Consider the following 22,246-nt stretch of genomic DNA (forward strand, 5'->3'; position numbering starts at 1 on the left):
TACCATCCACTAGGGCGTGGTGGGAGAATAAAATAGTGTGCCGAGCGTAGCGAGGCACCGTGCCCGAAGCATTGCGAGCGCAGCGAGCTATGCGAGGGGCTGCGGTTGACTTCCAACTGTGTCCATGTCGACTGTGTCGACATTCAGGTAAAAAAACTGTGAAAAGCCCATATCGACCTCGCGAGCTGTCGCCCGAAAGTCATGTTGACTTTTTCACCTGTCTACATTCTATGTGTCGGTATTTTGAACTTGTCGGGATTTTAAATGTCGGTATTTTGACCTTGTCGGTATTTTGACCATGTCGGGATTTTAAATGTCGGGATTTTGACCATGTCGGGATTTTGACTTTCTGTCAATTGCTGTCGGTATTATGACCGTCGGGATTTTGACCGTCGGGATTTCATACCGAATCCCATTGGCACCTCACTCACTGGATTCTTATAGCATGAAAAGCACACATTTAAAACACACGCGCTGTCCTGGGAAACTAATAAAGAGTATGAATAGCTGCTACATGCACGTAACTGTGTGCTTCCCTTATAGGCCCCCAATCAACTGTCATTTTATTTGTTATGAAGTAGTTTGTTTCTGTTTTTTTCTACTAGGATACTGTTCTTGAATGATCTCTCAGTACAAAACCTGTGTGGTGCCCTGCACCCACAGCACAAAAGTATACTGATGTGCAGATAATACACTTAGGATATTTACTTGTGAGGAGGACATAAATACAACATAAACTCCAAAAGAACAGATTAGATTTATTAGAAGGAGATTTAAGCATTGATAGATATCAATGTTAGATAAAATCCATGATAAGTAACCCTCAGGGCTTCTATAACACATGAGATTGGAAACCTCCCGTCCTTTGATGATAAAACAGCCTATAATTGGAGAATGACTATAGACATAAAAGTATTGCAGGAAACCCCTCTAAGGGCTCCACATTCAAAGTGAAATGGATGCAAGAATAGATCACGACATGTCTATTCAATAACTATCCTAATATAGTGTTCATTCTAGCACCCGCTATCTTTGAAAACCCATGCAGTGTCGCTGTCTGCAGTGGTGTATCTAGCACAGGTCTGGTTTGCATATCAGTGCTGATATACAGACCCCACAGCTAGAAGCACTACAGAAGACAGCGACACCTCAGGCAGGGAAGAGGAACTGCATGGGTTTTCAAAGATAGCGGGTGCAAGAATGAACACTATAATATTGTTTTGTACTCATTCAGAAAAATTTACCAATCTTTGTGACATCCTCTAATAAATGGTCCCTACATGATCTCGGCAAGCAGTGCAACGACTGACATATCGGGAGTCTTCACACAGCGCGTGCCCCGGCAGTGCCTTGCATTCCAGTTCCCATGTCACAGGACACTAGAGGAAGAGGAGCAGTGAACTTCACTGCTGTGCTCTCACTTGAATGAAGCACTTCAGCTCATTTCACCATCTACAGAGGAAGAGATAAAATGGAGAACCGAACCAGGAGCACTATGGTCATTAAAAAAGAGGTTTTCACTTCTTCGTGAATACAGCCCTAATTGCCTGGAACTGGCAAGGTAGCAGAGGTGTCCACCTACATCTAACCTGAATATGACATGCAATGTGAGATGCTTGGCGTGAATGAGCAGCCGGGTCCCATGCAGCTTTGCTATCGTAGGACACACAAGGAGACTGCGTTGCTTAATCTGATATGACACTTGTATATGGTGTGTGACGGAGTCTGTATTCGGAGCAGAACAGGACGTCTATTGGAAAAAAGCGGTACTTGTTTCCTAGCACGGCCACACCGATTCTAATCTGGGGCATCGCAGGTAAAAAAATCTCATCGGTCGCATCGCATGCGTGCTAAAAAATCGCATGCGATGGTCCCGACGCGATGCCCCCGATTTTCCATAGGGAACAATGTTAAATGCCTCAATTTACCCAAATGAACAGGGAACAATGTTAAATGGTCCAGAAACCCCAAAAACACCCCAGAACAGTGAAATGGTCCCCCAAAATTAGTTAACGCCACCCCACGATCAACGTGAACCCGAAGCGTGGCGAGCGCAGCGAGCCTGCGAGGGGCGGCGGTACACGTCCTCCGACCTTTGATACCCCCACTATCCACGTCGGCGTGGAGTTGAGAATAGAATAGTGTGGCGAGCTCAGCGAGCCACCGAGCCCGAAGCGTGGCGAGCGCAGCGAGCCCCGCGAGGGGACGCGGATACCTTCACAGTTATACGCGTCTGCTCGCCACGCTTCGGGCTCGCCACACTATTCTATTCTCAACTCCACGCCGACGTGGATAGTGGGGGTATCAAAAGGTCGAAGGACGCGTACCGCCGCCGCTCGCCACGCTTCGGATTCACGTTGATCGTGGGGTGGCGTTAACTAATTTTGGGGGGCCATTTCACTGTTCAGGGGTGTTTTTGGGGGTTTCTGGACCATTTAACATTGTTCCCTGTTGATTTGGGTAAATTGAGCCATTTAACATTGTTCCCTATGGGAAATCGGGGGCATCGCGTCGGGACCATTTCATGCTTATTTAGCCGCATGCGACGCGACCGACGCGATTTTTTTACTTTTCAATGCATTTCAATGGGAAATCGGGTCCATCGCGTCGGGGGCCATCGCATACCACTATTAAGGGCACAAGATCAATGCGATTGTGGCCGTGCTAGGAAACAAGTACCAAAAAAGCTGCAGTACTTTGTGTACAGATTAGATTCAAATGCCATATCAAATCCTCATGTGTCCTAATCACATTGCATTGCGAATAAGACGCATTGGCAAAAAAAAGAAACAAAGCTAGAAGATTCTCACACGACATGGCTTGCTGTTTGGAATGACTGCAGCAAATATTCTGTGGAATGTAAAATACCATGTCTGGGTGCGGTGCTGCAATATAGAAACAGAAAGTAAAGAACTAGATTAAAGTAATGGATGTTAATCCTTTGAGTGCCAAAGAGAGCGAGCCTCAAAATATCTGCTAAAAATGCCAGCATCGCTCACAGCGACTGTTCTTTTAGTATAAATAAATACAAACACAGCCAAGTTAATTCATTGAAGTTTAGTTAAATATTGCACCCAAAAAAAAAAAGTCGCTGTGAGTGACGCCAGCATTTTTAACAGATATTTTGAGGATCTCACAGCATCGTTGACACTCAAAGGGTTAATAAAACGTTTTTTCTTGCCAATTTTCACACCTATTTTGACAAATTCCCTTGGCACTCAAAAGGGTTAAACACTAGAAGGCACATTCTACCCACTCCTGTAGAACTTGCAATACCACAACAAAAATCACACACAAGGACAGAGCATAAAGTTACAGAACAATAGGAAAATTGTTCGGAGTTGTGCCTCCCAGCTATCACCACTATACTGCTTACCAAATACAGTGATAGTAAACCAGTTCCATTTTATGGAACTCCTATGATACCTACCAAAAGGTAGAAGAACAGTAAATCTTCTAGTATGTTCCACTTGAAAGTCATTGCTAAAGGTTATAACATGGCAAAATCTAAAAATGGGTGGACAATTCATATTTTAGGTTAAATTGATTATAAGTCAGGCATTGGGGAGCATCAAATTTCATTACTGGCATGTGGCTCTAAATAGTTTCAGCTCTGAATTAGAGGCTCTAACACCATCGGTAAGTGTGTACACAGTTGCATCATGCAGGGGACGACGGCATTATATAGCAAGCCATGATATAGTCAGCAGCATGGCATAGAGCACTAGCTTCTGGTTGGTCACGCATCATACCCACAAACAACTGAATTCTCTCCACTTTGCCACACAAATTGTCATACATCCAACTCTAGTTGAGAGCCAAATATTTACATTATTATAGCACAATTAAGATTTAGATGAATTAAATATTTTTGTTGGAGCAGGTAGAAGCACTAGGGTATCTGAGATGGATGAAAGTCTCACTAGTGGCGAAGAGTGTAAAGAGGCTCTAGACCACAGGTCTTCAACCTGTGGCCCTCCAGATGTTGTGGAACTACATGTCCCAGCATGTCCTGACAGTTTTGGCATGCTGTTATAGGAAAAAAATGTGGCAATGCATGTTGGAACATGTAGTTTCACAACATCTGGGAGGGCCATAGGTTGAAGACCCATGCTCTAGACCAGGCCTGGACAACATGTCTCTCCAGCTGTTTTGAAACTACACAACCCATTTTATACCTTGCCACATTATCGCTATTAGGGCATGCTAAAACCGTGGCACGGCATGCTGGGATGTGTAGTTTTACAACAGCTGCAGAGCCAAAGGTTGGCCTGGCCTAATCTAGAGCTACTCACACAGTTAAACATAGGTGTTGGGATCAAGAAAACAAAGTTCTGCTAAAAACAAAAAACATGAACAATATGCAGGAAGAATATAGGAGAATAAATGCTTAGATGAGCCATATAACCAAGACAAAAAGCATTGTTTTTTGGTCAGAAGATATTTTTTTAATCCTATATATTAAAAGGCTAACACTCCTCAACTCTACGGAGGGAATTCAAGTGTTGTGCACACAGGCAGCCACTAAATTACATATGACAGAGCAATTTAAGGGTTACTCCAGTCAGAAGTGCCCAGCTAACGGCACTGACCTCGCAATTATGTTGTTCTAGCATTTTGAGGGGCTGGTAACTAGTTGTATAATAATAATGTGTATGTTTTGTGTGAACTGTGTTAAGCAGTGTTTCCCAAATGCAGTCCTCAAAGCCAACTTACAGTAAATGCCAGACTGCTTGCAGCCCAATATAAGGCAAGAAAAAGGTGAGGCTCTGGGGTAGGTCTTGTCCTGACAATCTAGAGATTGATGCCAAAAATCTACTGGTAGGTTAACTGGCTTGTGACAAACTAAAGCTGGGTACACACGGATAGATTTGAAGCCCGATGTGGGGCGTTCCCGATCGGTGGGAATGACCAATCGTTCCGTGCATCCTTAACGATGCGTGTACCCGTGAATCGTTAACGATGGTCTATGATCTTTCCTGCATGCAGGAAGATCATAGACAAATCTTTTGTCAAGTGTATCCAATCGTTCCATGTGTACACACGATGAACGATTTGATACACTCTTTAACGATGTCGGAACGCTTCAGACATCGTTCCGTGTGTACCCACCTTAACCCTATCAGTGTTTGCATGTATAAGATACATATGGGGCAGGCTAAATGGACCATATGGTTTTTATATGGAGTCAAATTTCAGGTTTCTAGAGTTGGGACACACTGACCCGATATCAGCCAGATATGTGGTTTCAGGCTGAAATGGAAGCATAGATCTGGCTTAAATCGCTCAGCGTTGAGCGCTCAAATAGCTGTCTTTTCACACTTTACAGCTTGACAACTCCAGGGGGTGCGAGATGTAGTGTGTCTGCCACAGCTAATGGGCATTTGATCAGAGCAACAGTTCATTAATACTGATACTTATATGTTAGTTGGGCGCCCACTAAGCTATTTGCTTAGTTTTCCGCATCCGCTCACCACGCTTCGGGCTCAGTGGCTCGCTGCGCTCGCCACACTATTGGATTGTGCGACTGAATTGCCCCAAGTCACCTGTTTCAGCACGCACACAGGATTTTGACATCGCACCCATTAGTTTAATGAATGCAATAAAAATAGCCATTTCAATATACTCTTTGTAGATTAATAAATGAGAAGAGTGTGATATGGCAAACAATCAGATGCTACATATACTCTTAAATAATGCACTTGATAATTCATGTTACTAACTAAGATGATTGGTTGCCTTGGCGCATTTCACTGCTTGATACATTTACCACAGTTCTCTAAAACACTCCAACCCTCACATTCACTTTTTTTGTAGAATATGCTGCCAAGATTTTTAACCAATTCTTTTTTATGAGGCTATACCCCTGGACCACAATTTATTGAACATATCTCTACATGGTTCCCTTATTTCGGTACTTATGTAGTAGCCGGGCGCTCAATTAACATACGTACGCTTGCGCAAGGAAATCGCATCGCATTTCCCATTTTAGTGCCGTGCGATCCATGCGATGCAATCTCAGTAGTTTATATGGATGGACGTTTGTCAGTTACCGTAGCTATGCTTTCAAAATAAGCTTAAGCTACGGAAATAGCGTAGTCAGTCAGAACTTGCATAAGTGTTCCCGGTCCCTGTCAGAATCATGCTGAGGTGATTAGCTGACAGAGATGGCTGCTTCAGTCAGTGCCTAGAATGTGACAGAGGTGACAGGCCTGGCAGGTGAACAACTAACCATGTTCACCTTGCCTAATTCTGAAGAGGATGCTGTGCTCTTTTTCCAGCGATACCAGCTGCTGCCCGTTAGGCAGAACTGCATGACCAGAAATCCAATGCGTATGTCCATGAAGGAAAGCACGTGGTGCTGCCACAAAGTCATGCAAAGCGGACCACTGGTTCCCGGGGTGCCGGTTACCCTTCGTGACCCTGGTCTGCTTCATATACTCCTGGACAGAGGAGATGACCAGTGTACTGTACTGCGAAAGGGAGCTACAGATGTCGATAAAAACAATTGTGCAGTACAACAGTATGATGAGGGAGGCATGTGCCATGGATTTGCTGTCCCAGCCGCAGAGGCAAATTGGCGGACCTGGCATGGTGGTGGAGGTTGACGAGAGCCTCTTCTTCAAGAGAAAATACTATGTTGGGAGGATGCTGCCTCAGCAATGGGTGTTCGGCGGTATCTGCAGGGAGACAGGCGCCTGCTTTCTAACTGCAGTGGAAAGGAGAGACACCACTACGCTGATGGCTGCAATCAACTTACAAGTGGCTCCCGGGTCTGTCATTTATACCGATTGCTGGAGGGAATACAATTCAGACCAATTACAGCAGGCAGGTTATGAACATGCCAGGGTCAATCATAGATACAACTTTGTCAATCCAGACTCAGGAGTACACACCCAAAACATAGAGCGGCTGTGGGGGCCTGCAATTCAGTGGCTTCGCAGTGACGGTTATTTTTTTTTTTTTCTTTCACCTTTCATTATATTTATTATTGTTATTTATATTGATTATCGTTTATACATCATTAATATTTTGTCTTTCACTGATTAATCTTTACCAAGTAAATTTACAGTTAACATGTCCTCATTACTGTGTCAGATGTATTGTATGGCTGGTATGAATGTGTTCCTAAAATTCCCCCACTATCCACGCTACCCCGAAGCGTGGCAAATGCAGCGAGCAACGTTAAAGTCGGCAGAACGCGTCCTCCCGACCTTTTCATACCCCCACTATCCACGTCGGCGTGGAGTTGATTTTATATAGTGCGGCGAGCGCAGCAAGCCACCGAGCCCGAAGCGTGGCGAGCACAGCGAGCCCTGCGAGGGGACGCGGTTTACTTTACATGTTTTCCGCGCCACGCTTTGGGCTCGGTGGCTCGCTGCACTCGCCACACTATATAAGATCAACACCATGCCGACGTGGATAGTGGGGGTATGAAAAGGTCGGGAGGACATGTTCCGATGCCAACGCCACGCTTTGGTGTGGTGTGGATAGTGGAGGCTCGTAACGATTTGGGATGGCGTGGATAGTGGGGGGGGGGCTAAAAATTGTAGTACAGTTAATGCCATCGCACCCTTAAAAAAAAAAAAATTGCATGAGGTACAATGGCATGCGATGCGATGAGCCCATGGCAATAGAGCAGTGAATAAATTACTTAATAAGATAGCATCGCATCGCACGCCACTAAAACGGGTCATGCAGTGCGATTTCCTTACACAGAATAGCCCAGTAAGCAAATTGCTTAGTGGGCGCCCGGGTACTACATAAGTACCCTTATTTCTTATCCTGGAACACAAACAATAATAATGGCTGAATTCAATATACATATTCAAATTCAACATTCTCCTTGTGACTCCAAGCTACTCTATGTAACCTCCTCTCTCAGTCTCTTGCTGTTAGCTGACTCTTTGTGGGGAATTAAATTGTCTTTTTGGGAAGTAGCTCCTGAATTAAATGCATGCACTTTAAACTAGACATGTGCAGGATTGTTTTTACTTGGTTCTCAAATTGGGATTGTATTGGCTATCCAAAACGACAGCCGATAGCCAATACGATCCAGCTTTGAGAACCAAGTAAATCCGAACATCTCTATAATTAGTTAATTTCTGCTTCTTGCACAACTAGGAAACAGACATAACTCACGTGATGCAGTCAACTGAATAACACCGGGCAGTCTACTGAATAGCCAGGCGCTACATACATACTGAAAATAGATGATCCCTCGGAATTAGCTAGATCATTTAAAAATATCACCCAGTGTGTACCCATGGGTCAGACCAACAAAATCTTAATGTCATCCAGTGTGTACATGCAATGTCACTGATGATGCACTCTCCCACGTGTCATCCTGTACATCATCAGTGGTTCTCAACCTCGGTCCTCAAGGAACCCAAACAGTGCACGTTTTCCAGGTCTCCTGGCAGGTGCACTCATTATTCAAAGACACATTTTAAAAGATCACAGGTGGAGCTTATTAATTCACCTGTGATTCTGTGTGGAGACCTGGAAAATGTGCACTGTTGGGGGTCCTTGAGGACCAAGGTTGAGAACCACTGCTGTACATCATCTGTACAGGATGGAACATATAGCTATCAAGAGCTATGCCTCTCTCCTCTAGCACGTGTATATGCACTTGCCAATGCTGTCAACCCGCCCCCCCAACACACGCCATTCAGTGGGTACCTATCTTTACTCCAAAATAAGTAGTGCAAGGAATCAGCAACAGATTCTTACTCGCAGTGACGTGAAACAGCACGCCAGCTCAAGGTGCTCAAGGAGAGTTATACGCTCCCCATAAATTGTACATGAATGCAGAGTAAGCTGGGGTACAGACCTGAACAATGCATCGGCCAGCCCCATCCAGTCATTTATTAAGTGTTCCGCATAAATGCATTACATATACACCCTTCACAATCAGACACCCAACATGCCTGGCCGCAGGAACCATTAGTGACTCCCTTGACCAGAACATGGGTACTGATACCCATACTCAGATAGGCATCATGATATATTATTCAAATGATAAAGTTCACAGACATATCACCTGTACACACTAGCTGATGCACTTAGCAATACATAATTTGTCGACTTTACAAATATATGGCATAGTGTGTACCCAGCCTAGGCTATATTCATAAATGATGCATATATAATCCATATACTCGACTGACCTTCCACTAAAATGTTATCAAAGGGACAACCAAACTTATCAGCAATTACTGCAGCTCTAAGTAGTTCAGCCACTTCCTCATACCACATGACCTGCTCTAACATGCCCAGCAACCCACCACATCTTCATTTATCCACTTGCCACCACAATCATTATACTCTGCACCACGCTGAGGTAGCTAGCCTATGGTCATCTAGCGGCTATGGTACTACAAGTAACAGCATGCCCTGCAATAGGTTGCTGCTTTTACAAGTCCCACGAAAGCTAGAGCGATACTGGCTGCTGCTCTTCGAGGGCACAACCTGAAACCCTGCCGGGTCCCATAATTCCCCTCCGGCTACATTGGACGAGTTTCAGCCCACAGATCTCACCATGGGTGTCGTGGCTCCCTCTGCTTCCGGGACACCGGCGGCTCCTGAGCTCCCTGCCTCACGGAGTGTGGACTCCGCCTCACCAGACCGCTTCTTTTACGAAATACTTTTCCTATGAGAGCGGTGGAACTCCCGGTGTATTTGTTTACAACTCTTCTTTTTTTACTAACACTTCCGGTCTGTGCAGCCGTGTTCCCAGATTTCCGCTCCTCCTCGCTGTCACTTCCTTCTTCCCGTCGCCATTTTAGATTTACACGAACTTCCGGTTGTTTTACATCACTGGGTGTGACGCTTTTCACCATGGTAACGCGGGGTATCTCAGGAGGCGTGACGTCATGTCAGCGTAATATGGCACTATTTGCATTTCTGTTATTTTAGTCCGATTGCTCAACGTATGCCCGATTAATTCAGTGTTTAGTTTAAGTCACATATGTGGAATCCGGGTGGGATCGCTTTATTGTCCGGCGACACATTTATCTCCCTCTAGTGGTCAGAGTAGGTAGCGGCCATTACAGTAATCAGCAGTAGGAAGCACTGTCTGTCCCTCATCCTATTTCCTAGTGGTATCTTAAAGAAGGGAAGCTCACACGGCCTTTGGCCCCATACTTACCTACCTGACCCTCTCCATGAGGGAGAAAATGCTCTGTTCATGGACTTCCCTGTTAATGTAGGATCGCCATCACCTGTGGTGAAACACTTTTCTTATCAACTAACTAGCTCACCATGGGTGACATACCTCCCAACTTCGGTAGCTCAGGAGGCGGGACGCTGCTGCCGCGCGCCGAAGGCGTGCTGAAATTTTCGGGGATGTGGCCTAATTTGGGGGCGTGGTCTATACTCGCGGCTCTCCCGCGAGTCCTCGCCCCCATTTTGCCGCTATGGGGGCATGACCCAGAGGCTCTGTGAGCCTCTAGCCATGCCCCCAGCCCCCTGGCTGCGGGAATAGACGCTGTGCGCATGCGCACAGCGTTTATTCTCCGCTGCTTAGCAGCCGACAGGGGGGACTCCCAACAGCCCCCCCACACCGTGGGACACTGCCGCCCGCGGGTGGGACAGCGGGACAGGCCCTGACAATCGGGACTGTCTCGATAAAATCAGGACTGTTGGGAGGTATGGGGTGATGGCAATCCTAGAGAATGGAAAATAAAAGTGTCTCTGTGTGGTGCACCTACAGAGTTTAATAAAATATAACCTTTATTAATTAAATTTCTAAAACGCTGCGAAATATACAACACAAAAACATATTTGACATAGACAGTGAGATTAAAAGGAATAATCCTCACACCGTGAGGCCCCCAGGATCTGTGTCCCCTCTTTTATTATCTGGATCTTTCTGTAGTGGAGCTTGTAAACAATTGTAACAATGTTGCATTTTTAACTGCACATGTGACATTTGAGACATGTGGTAGCTTGCAACAGTATCTTTATACCATAAAATGAAGGAGAATTCTCCTATTAGTTAATGAGGGCAATAGGTCTTTTAAGTGATATTCACTAATGTTCAGGCAGTATCCCAAATTTATGTCTATTGTCCCGGTGCCTCACGGTGTGAGGATTATTCCTTTTAATCTCACTGTCTATGTCATATATGTTTCTGTGTTGTATATTTCGCAGCGTTTTAGAAATTGAATTAATAAAGGTTATATTTTATTAAGCTCTGTAGGTGCACCACACAGAGACACTCTTTCTTTCCATTCTCTTGTAACCCTGCCGTGTCCAGTGGTAGCACACCCCTAACCGATAAATGTTTGATTGATTACCAATTGCCTATTAGGGGGCCATTTGAAATACTCTCATATATCTTCTGTGCGACCAGTCACCTCCAAAAAACCTCTTCTGATGGCAATCCTATATTACCTGGGACAGTGGCGTAACTACCGAAGGTGCAGGGGGTGCAGCTGCTACGGGGCCCGTGCTGTTCCTAGGGCCCGCAGCTCCCCCTGCACCCAGTTACACTAAAAGTTTAGGCAAATAAGGGCATGAACGTCAGCCGCAGTCAGCGCCCTAGCGATGGACAGGATCTCTCTAAAATCACAGTCCCCCTGGGTTGCAGGAACCTCAGCGCACCGCCTCTCCATGGCGCCTCCCTCCTCCAACAGCCGCGCCTGCAGCCCTGCACTAAACTTCAGGAGAAGCCGTCCTCTCTGCCCGCCCAGCAGAGCCGTCGCCGACCTCCTCCAGCAGCCGCACACACCTGCCGCCCTGCACCGAACTTGAGGGGACACCATCCTCTTCCCCCGCCCAATAGAGCCGGCGATGACCTCCAGCAGCCGCACCTGCGCCGACCATGAGCCAGGGAAGCTGCGCTAGGGCTAGGCTTGCTGCGCTGCCTCCTGCTTCCATGCAGTGCATAGGTCCACTCTGTGTCCAGTTCGGATTCCCATTTCACTGCCCTCCCCCTTCGTCCTGTGCCAAGATCTACTGACACTCTTCAGGCTGCAGCTTTCAGTAAGTGCCAGAGACCCCTGTACACACCTTCCCCCTTGTTTGCATATGTGTGAAAATATATCACCCCTACCCATCTGTGTGTAACTCCCTCTACCATCCTAATCCCCTGTGTTACCCCCTGTAACCCTTCCTCTGTGTGCGTGTGTGACTCCCTGTTCCACACAGCCCCTGTGTGTGTGACACCTTCTCCCCCCTATCACCTTAACCCCAGTCTGTGAACTCCTGTACCCCATTCATGTGTGTATGCCCCCCCTGTAACCCCTACCCCTGTGTGAGTGAAATCTTGTCCCCTACATTCTTTCTCCTGTGTGAGACACTCTGTACCCCCTTGTATGACATTGTTTACACCCACTATCCCTGTGTGTGACCCCCCCTACCCCTGTGTGATTGTTTTTGTGACACCTTTCACCCCACACTACCTGATATTTTTTTTGTCACCCTGTGCGTCCTCTCATACTACAAGGGGGGGCCCTTTCAAAAGTTTGCTATGGAGCCCTGACAGTTCTAGTTACGCCTCTGACCTGGGAAGCCCAGGAACAGAGCATTTTCTCCCTCATGGAGAGGGTCAGGTAGGCAAGTATGCCTTTGGCCAAATGGAACTTCTTCCAATAGAGGAAGGAGTGTACTAAGGGCCTGATTCAGACCTGTTCGCTAGGCTTAGGGTTACCACCTTTGTGTTTATTTATTAACAGTTTCTTATATAGCGCATACATATTACGCAGCGCTTTACAGAGAATATTTGAACATTCACATCAGTCCCTGCCCCAGTGGAGCTTACAATCTATATTGCCTATCACATGTACACGCACAGGCACACACAGACATTCTAGGGGTAATTTTTGTTAGAAGCCAATTAACCTATATGTATATTTTTGGATTGTGGGAGGAAACCAGAGTAACTGGAGTAAACCCACGCAAGCACGGGGAGAATATACAAACTCCGCACAGTTAGAGCCATGGTGGGGATCGAACCCATGACCTCACCGCTGTGAGGCAGTAATGCTAACCACTACACCATCCGTGTTGAAAGATTCCTGGACAGTGGCCCACCCCTTGACCATACCTCCCAACTTTTGATTGAAGCGAGGAGGGAGGGACAGTGTGCAAAATGTTTCGGACATAGCCTAGCGGGAAGGGGCATGGTATATACGCGCTATGTTACTGTCAGGCCTGTTTCCGCCGCTGTGGGGGCATGCCCTGCTGGCTATGCCCACAGCCCATCTGGCTGCAGGAATAAGCATTGTGCGCATGCACCACAGCATCTATTCATGAGTGACAGGGGGTACTCCCAACTGCCCCCCACCCCAATGCGGGATGCGGGAATGTAAAAAAAAATGGGGCGTTCCCGCGAAAAGTGGGACAGTTGGGAGGTATGCCTTGACACACCCACAGCGCACCCATTGACCTGCCCCTTGATTTTTTTTAACCTTTGCTTCAATTTTATTCTTACACATTATGGTCCTTATTCTGATTGAGTCGGACGGCTCCATGTGCGGTCGGAAGGCCGATGTTTGGTATTTGCGCATGTGCAGAGGTGTATCTGCGCATGTGCGAATGCCTCGCACGTCAGACCACGGAGTGAGGTCGTACGGAACCATCCGAGCAGCGGGTGGAGAGGGGCATGAAGGGCTGTTTGGGCTCATTGCCATATACGTACATCCTGCGTTTCATGGGCGTTCCCATGAAAACACTGGGCATATATATGGTAATGCGTCCGTGACGAACGTGTGGGGGGTGGAAAACTGACATAGCCGGATGTCAGCTGCCGGCCAATATCCCTACTTTCATACGGAAAAATGTCCGAGTGGTCTGGAGCATTCGGGGCTGCCTGACCGCTCCGTCCATCATTCGATGGAGGTTCCCACAGATGGAGGAGGTGTTCACATGAAACATCCACTCGCGGTCCGTACGCTCAGTGTCTTAGCGCATTGGATGGTGTGAGCGATCCGTATGGTAGGCGGGGCTAAGAACACTCGGTTCCTGTCCGAAATACGCATCTGTCCGAATCAACTAGAATAATGCTGGGTACACACCAAAACGATTTGGGCACAATCCCATCAATCTAGATCCAATTCAGACCGATTGGATGCAGATTGGGTCAAAATCGTTTGAGTTGGATCCGATTCCGATCCTACCTGCTGCAGGTAGGATCTGTATAAGATCCATTCATCTAAATACAGATGGGATCGGATTGCGATCGGATCGTATGCAAATCGGATCGCACGATTTGCATACGATTTGCATCCAATCCAAATCGTTTTGGTGTGTACCCAGCATAAGGGCCTATGCCAGGACTCGCCATTTAATAAAAAAATAAGGACAATATGGAGAGTGCGTGCCGAATACACGCACCAAAAACTTCAACCATAATGCCTATTACACGTCACACACCCATTACACATACCACATGCCATAATGTTCATCACATGTTTTGCCAGGGCTTGACAATTTTTTTTTTTTACATAGGGATAACAGGGACAGTGCTCGCCAAAGGTGCTGTAATGCCTATTACACGTCCATTACATAGAATACCACACATGCCATCACACTTTATCCCAAACACCATAATGTTACACCCCGCACCGTGATGCCCAATACATGTTATTCCTCACAACATGATACCCAATACACATTACATCACACACATCGTAATGACCATTACACATTATGCCTCACACCATGATGCCCATTACACATTATGCGACACACCGCGATACCCATTATACATTATGCGACACACCGTGTTGCCCATTACACATTATGCAAAAAAAGTGTTGCCCATTACACATTATGCCACACACCATGATGCCCATTACACATTATGCCACACACCGTGATGTCTATTACATATTATGCAACACACCATGATACCCATTACATATTATACCACACACCATGATACCCATTACATATTATACCCCACACCATACCGTGTGGCTACACTATATGCCATGCACCATAATGCCACTTACACTATACCGTAATGTCACTCACACATAATACATATATACTGTATATGTGTGTGTATATACAGGAAGGGACATGAAGACAGTGGTCCTGCAGTCCTCCCTCCTGCCCTCTTGGAGCAGGGCAGGAGGGAGCTTGTGATCCTGCAGACAGGCGGAGATAACTTTATTGTCCGGGAGAAGATAACCACTGCGCGGACCTACTCGTCAGGTCAGGTATCTCATAACCACTTGGAGCACGTGGTCCAGTCATCCAATCAGGAGTGGCAGTGGTGGCTCCATATTGGCTGCCACCGGTCTGCGAGATAAGACTGGTGCTTGAGGAGGCACAAGATTTGAAATTACAGGTCCAACGAGCAAGTCTGCGCAGCGGCTATCTCTTCAATTCCAGGGGTATCTCCTCTCAACCACTAAGTGACGGCGCTGTTCCCGGACAATGGGGCAGATGTATTAAGCCAGCCGAGGAGATAAACTGGAGATAAAGTGGAAGGAGATAACGCACCAGCCAATCAGCTCCGAACTGTCATATTTCAAACACAGCTGATTGGCTGGTGCGTTATCTCCTTCCACTTTATCTCCAGTTTATCTCTTCGCCTGGTTTAATACATCTGCCCCAATGTATGGTCTGGGAACACCACCTGTCCAGTCTCTGGACATGGGCATAATTGCCAGACTGTCCGAAGTAATCCTGGACGGGTGGTAAAGCCTAGAATATGTTCGCAGCCTAGCAAACAAGTAAATGCTGCTAACACCCAGCCAAATGCTCGCACCCCTGCCACATGAATTCCTGCATTTGCAAAGAAGCTGATGTGTATGCTTACGCATCCCCTCGCATGCAGCCGAATGGAGGAGAAATCATTTGATGGTCACTGATCATCAATTGATTTCTGCAGCCTTCAGTCTGAAAAGTAAGTCAATACTTTCTTTCGGAAGGCTGCTGTTCTCCAAATTCAGGACAGGCGCTGACGCCATGGTTTGCGTATGATCGTGCATGTGCAATCCCCAAACATCGGGGAAGGGATCAAATTTGGACACGAAAGAACTGGCCTGAATCGCCCAGAAAGTCGGCATTTGGGGGTGGTAGCTGTCCATTTTATGGGAGTGTCAAGGAAAACACTGGTGTGCTCAGGCATTTGAGGGTAAGGCCCATTCAGCCTGTTTCTATTGCAGCCGTCCAGTAAGTCCTAGGGTACGCACAGACTGCACACTGCAAAAAGATCAATAGATGGTGAGCGGCTTGGAAATGGGTCATTCCATGAAAACAGTGATATAGAGGTGATTTTTCAAAGTTGCCAGATGAATTCAAATGATTGTTTCTTTAGAGACAACAATGTATGTAGTATACGCTGTCACGCCTGTGGTCAGATCCTGGCTGAAAATAACCACAGGCGTAGGGGCTGACTGGTAGATAAACTGATGTGCCTTAATAAGGCTAGTGCACATAATCAAGACGCACCCCGGACAGTTAGGCTAGAAGAAGGACCACAGGAATAAAAGCACAAGTCTTTATTAAGCCCACAGATGATACAGGGAAATGAAATGGTAAGACGTGTAACTGGAGATCAAGTACCACTGGGTATTGCAGACGGAAGACAATAGGTGCAGCGTAGAAACGTTGATGGAGTCTATGAGGATGCAATGCACTTAGGGCCTTATTCTGGTAGAATCGTACGGATGCGCATTTCGGACGGACACAGAGTGTTCTTAACCCCGTCTACCGTACGGATCGCTCAAGCCGTCCGAATGCGGTAAGACACCAAGCGTGTGGACCGCAACTGGATGTTTCATGTGAACACCTCCCCCATTCTCTGATGGTCGCCGACCATCAAATGATGGACCGAGTGGTCAGGCAGCCCCGAGTGCTCCAGATCACTCTGAGATTTTTCCATGTGAAAGCAGGTATGTGGGCGGGCAGCTGACATCTGGCTATGTCAGCTGTCCGCCCCCCTCCCCCACGGAGCGTCACGGCCGGATTACCATATGTACGCCCAGCATTTTCATGGGAATGCCCATGAAACACGGGATGCACCCATATGGTAATGAGCACAAACAGCCCTTCACGACCCTCTCCGCCCCCTGCTCGAATAATTCCTTACAATCGTTTTCTGAACGGAATTCACCACGCCTCTGCCCATGTGCAAACACAAAACATCGGCTGGCCACACACACAGCCATCCGACTCAATCAGGATATGATGGCTGAATAGAAGTGGTTCTGACCCTGATGGACTTGAAAGATATAGTTGGTGCGTTGTCCAGATGTAGAAGCACCAATGATGAATATCGATGGTGGATCACCGATGGAGGTGGATATCGATGATGGAACACCGATGGAGAGTATCGATGGTGGAACACCAATGGAGCTGGATATTCATGATGGAACAATTGCCATAATCATTTAATATTTTATTTAGTCTTGTGTGATAAAAGATTCACTAGACTTCCTCGGCCAACTGCTTGTTTTCCAGCTTTTCCTCTTTCTTGCAAAAGTTTTCTTCTTTTTTCACTCTCTCGAATGCATTTTTCAAGATGATTTTTCAACGAGACATCATAATGGGATAAAAGTAAAATAATTTGAAAAAATTCCTATGTTAATCTCACTGTTATTAAGATTGTACAGCAGTAGTGCACGCAGGGGGGGTTTCTGAGTAGCCAGAAACCTCCCCAGGAGTCTAATGGTCCTAGGCTGAAAGCTGAGCGTCCCCTCTTTCCATGGGTACAAGAATTTTAAAAATCGGCCCTTGGGAACCGGAGATATCTGACTACAAATCAGTGGTCCTCATCTAAGCCTGTTAATTGCTCTTCCCAGTCAGATATTTCAGGTACTTTCTTACTTAGAGTTTTTCTGAGGGTATAGTCCAAAAGCTGGGACTCCCCCCCCCCCCCCCCCCCTTTGATAGACACTAGTAGCTTGTTTCTACTGTGCCCAGAACCAGATATATCAGCCTTCCAGCAGCTGGTTACTGCTCCAGCTCCACACTCCTGGTATGTAGTTTTATATTCTCATTGGCAGATTGCTCTGCCTCCTGAACTCTGATCCCCTAGTACCCAATACCATTTGGTAGGGGGGATACTCTAGTTTTTAATTCCTAAGAAATCTATTTCTGGGAACTGGAGATATCTGCAGTAAAGCAAGCTGTCCTCCCACCAGAAAAGTATGAATAATAAGCCCACTCCACTATACACCCCTCCTTAAACATCCTCTACCATCCTGGAAGTTATGTATCAGGGCCCCTTCATTCAGCCCAATGCCCCCTTCTCCCACCTCATCTCCCACCATCTGTGCAGTAAAGGGGTAATTAGTGGAAATTACTGATCCAAGCTTTACATGCTGAGCTGTTGATATAATACCCCCAACCACCTGCGGGACATCAAAGCTTCCCCCACCCCTGGAGGATCGGTAGGTGCCCCAATGACACGGCATATACTGGGTCACCTAAGTGCCCATCTCCGTGCTTTGCTCCACCCCTCTGGAAACCCCCTTCTGAAAATCCTGCGTTTGCCCCTGTACAGGGATGCATTCATCCCATGGGCACGAAACGGCAAGCCTTGCTTCCCTAGAAATTTTTCAACCTCAAATATGCTCTTCATGACTTCGATATTTTGTCATATTGATTTGTGTCAATTTATGGCATGATCTTTATTTATCAGTGTATCAATGCCTTTGGTATTCTTTACAATAAGGTATGCATTAGCAGCATCACAATGGCTTTTTGAGGATTGATCCTTATTTACTGCTTGATGGCAGTGTCTGAAATTTTTACAACCACTGACAAATGGTGACGTAGCATCTGAAAAAGCAATGCATACGCTGCAAAAAAATTATTCTATCTTACGATTTTTAACCTGAAATGTGAGCCAAGAGCGCCTAACATAGTCTCCGTTTTGTTTTTAACTATTATAAATACCTGCCTCCTTAAATGGAATGTTGTCACAATCCATGGAAGTTGGCTGGTAAGGGTTTTGGTAAACAAAAAAACATTTTTTTTCTGCAGTAGAGCTTGGTGGAGAAAGCACAAATGACAGGCCAGTAGATTTTTCAACTACGTCACAATACGTGGAAGTTGCTTGGCAAGGTTGTTGGTCAACAAAAGCAATTTTTTCTGCAATAGAGCTTGGTGGAGAAAGCACAGATGTCAGGCTAGTAGGTTTTTCAACCACGTCCAACTCTGGGCTCTCTTCTGTGATGACTTCTGCTTCAGTAAGGCTCCTATAGTCCTCCTGGAAAGGACTGTGTGACTGTAGATGAAAACTGAGTTCATAGTTGCTTTCAGGGAAAACTTCCATATCTGTAACATTGGCTTCTACATCTACTTCCTTCTCATATAACACTTCTGGAAGGTTTGAACAACCACTTTGGCTAGCCATATCCTCTTCGTTATGACTTTTTTGAGGTACACCAGCAGCCTGAAATAAACGTTGTGTTATGGAAACCAAATATCTTTAAGTTACGTAACTTTAAAGCTGCACTACCACCAAAAGCATTGCAGACCACCACATTGGACTCAGTGGAGCTGTATAATGCATACATTCTTTCTCTAATGAATTTTCCCATGAAATGTTCTTACATAAACTGTAATTACAAACATTGAAACTTGTGACTGGTCCTCCCACTCACAAATCTGCAGCCTTTTTAAGATAGTGAACAAAAAGCATCCCTTGTTTAGGTGCGTGTTAGTGCTGCCTTATCAACTCATCATGCAGAAACAAAATAAACAAAAGGGGAAAAAAATATATTTGAAAGTGGAAAAATAAACACATGCTCACTCCATGCACAGTAAGGGTGCCCATACATGGTACAATTATTTGATCTGTTATTTACTCAACTGCAAGATTCAATCTAGTTAAAAAAGCATGTGCAGCACATAATTTTTGAGCTGTGCAATGGGATATGCGCATCTCATCGCACATCTGTACGTGTCCTATATCTGTACTGTTCTACCTATCTGGCTGGTGCAATCACCATGTGGTGCCGCTGAATGGCTGCCTGGATGCTGCACAGCTCAGTAAATATATGTTCCCCATGTCCGTGTCCCTCATTAGAGTACATCTAGTATATATATATGCATGTGTCCTATATCGGTACTGTTTTACTTGTCTACCTATCTGGCTGGTGCAATCACCATGTGGCACCGCTGAATGGCTGCCTGGGTGCTGCACAGCTCAGTAAATAAGTTCCCCATGTATGTGTCCCTTATTAGAATGCGTCTAGTGCATATCTGCATGTGTGATGTATACCTGTACTGCCATTGTTGCTTGTTCCTTGTACTGATAACCCTTTGTATTACAGTATGTGCATTGTTATTTTTTATGCCTGTAAAGCTCCTTGAGTCCTGTTGGAGAAATTGAGCTATATAAATAAAAATTACTTATATGCAAAATAACCAATAATTATTCACACTTAGGCATTAGACCCACTGGCATATTTTAACATGCGTTGTACTTGCATTGCTAATGCCAACAAAGAGCATATAAATAGGTCTGATATTAGAACCTATTATTCCTAGTTACCAGTGTCAGACTGGGGCATGAAGGGCCAAGCAGGGCAATGCAGTGGTAGGGGCCCAATGGGACTTGGCTAACCATTGTAGATGGCATAGCCTGCTGGATTCTTCAGTGTATGCTGCAGTCTAGAAAAATATATTATATTAGAAGGCAGAGAAAAGGCGCTCCATAGTGCAGTAACGAATGTGTAAAATTTATTTAGGTACAATTTCCAAATACAAATTATGTAAGACTCGTACCATAAATAAAACCGCTGTGGACTGGGTACCACAAGATATAGTATAAAAGCATAAGGCAAGAAAGAACAATTTTTGAGAAAGACGTACATGCTTATGGCACAATGTATCTAAAGAGCATAGATTGCAACACTCATGTTTATAAATAAGTATAGTCTATGGTTATTTCGCGTATACCTGCCAAACTGCAGCACACAATTAAAGCACTGGGCTAGGACTACATTATATATCGGCATAGACTAGTCAGCATCATGTTTTGATAAAACTCTTTAAACATTTTGAACAAATTCCAGACAGTATGTTACAAACTACATTAACACCCATTAACCATGTACGATCTAATATTCAAACATACATGCATAATTTTTTTATGAGCATAGTTCTTTATGAGTGACAACGGCCCCACATAGCGCCCGATATAAAAGTTTTTTTGTTATTCAGAGACATAATAGGTAACGAGACCAAAGATGGTTAATACACTCAATATGACCAAATTTTAATAAAGAGTAAAAATAGAAGGACAACCTAGTTGATAAATGGGGTTATTTCATAAACCTCGTTGAGGCCACTCTGAACGAAGGTGTTGAAGAGGATCCATGAGGTTTCACGTTTTAAAAGGAATTTATTATGGTCTCCACCTCTTTTACTATACTGTACCAGCTCAATACCCTTAAACGTTAAAGATCTGGGGTCACAATTGTGTCTCTCCTCAAAGTGTTTAGATACACTATGATTTATTACCCCGTGTTTGATGTTCCGGAGGTGCTCAAGAATTCTGATCTTGAGACACCTCTTAGTTTTACCGATGTAGTTTAACCCACATCCACATGTTAAAAGGTAAATCACCGAGATTGAATTACAATTGATAAAATCAGACACCTTCAAATGGGTTTCCTCAATTATGGGACCTTTTTTCATATAAGGACACGCTTTACAGTGATTACATGGGAAACAACCCTTAATACTTAAAAATGTTTCTGTCTGTGGTTTTACATTAACCTTTTCAATTTGGCTTTTTGAAACCATAGATTTAAGTGTTATCGGAAGACCATTTTAGGTATATCAGGAATGTGAGCCGATAACACAGGATCCAATTTAAGGACTCCCCAATGTTTTCTAAACATATACCGCAGCTCTTTCTCATATGCACTATACTGTGTGATAAACATAGTGTCACTGGAATTATCGGTATGCGGTGTTGCTGCCGGCATAATTTTTTTGGTTGAAAAAGCTTACTTCTATCCAGATTACGTGCTCGTTTAAGGGCCCCTTCAATCAAACCCTGGGGGTAACCTTTCTCGCTAAATCTGTTAACATATACTGAAGCATGTTTATCAAAGAGTGTAAGGCTCGAACAGTTCCTCCTTAAACGCAGAGACTGCGAATTAGGGATGTTATCTTTCCATGATCCTAAATGGCAGCTGGAATATTCGAGATAACTGTTTGCGTCCACACGCTTGAAGAAAGTGGATGTCTGGATTTTTTTTCTCGGCAGGAAATCCTCCAACATCCAGTACAATGTCAAAAATTTCAATTTTGGTTTTATGAAAAG

The 22,246-nt window shown here is 45.2% G+C and overlaps 1 protein-coding gene across 1 annotated transcript in view; it reads right to left on the reverse strand.

Moving 5' to 3' along the window:
• Positions 1–9,796, reverse strand: part of SBNO2 (strawberry notch homolog 2) — a 69,298-nt gene extending 59,502 nt beyond the window's left edge. Inside the window, exon 1 of the mRNA XM_083182399.1 lies at positions 9,541–9,796. The gene's annotated coding sequence lies outside the window, so the exon portion shown is untranslated. The remainder of the gene's footprint in view (positions 1–9,540) is intronic.
• Positions 9,797–22,246: the final 12,450 nt, after the last annotated feature.

Source organism: Crinia signifera, chromosome 1, assembly GCF_055691185.1.
Source record: "Crinia signifera chromosome 1, ASM5569118v1, whole genome shotgun sequence".
Taxonomy (NCBI): domain Eukaryota; kingdom Metazoa; phylum Chordata; class Amphibia; order Anura; family Myobatrachidae; genus Crinia; species Crinia signifera.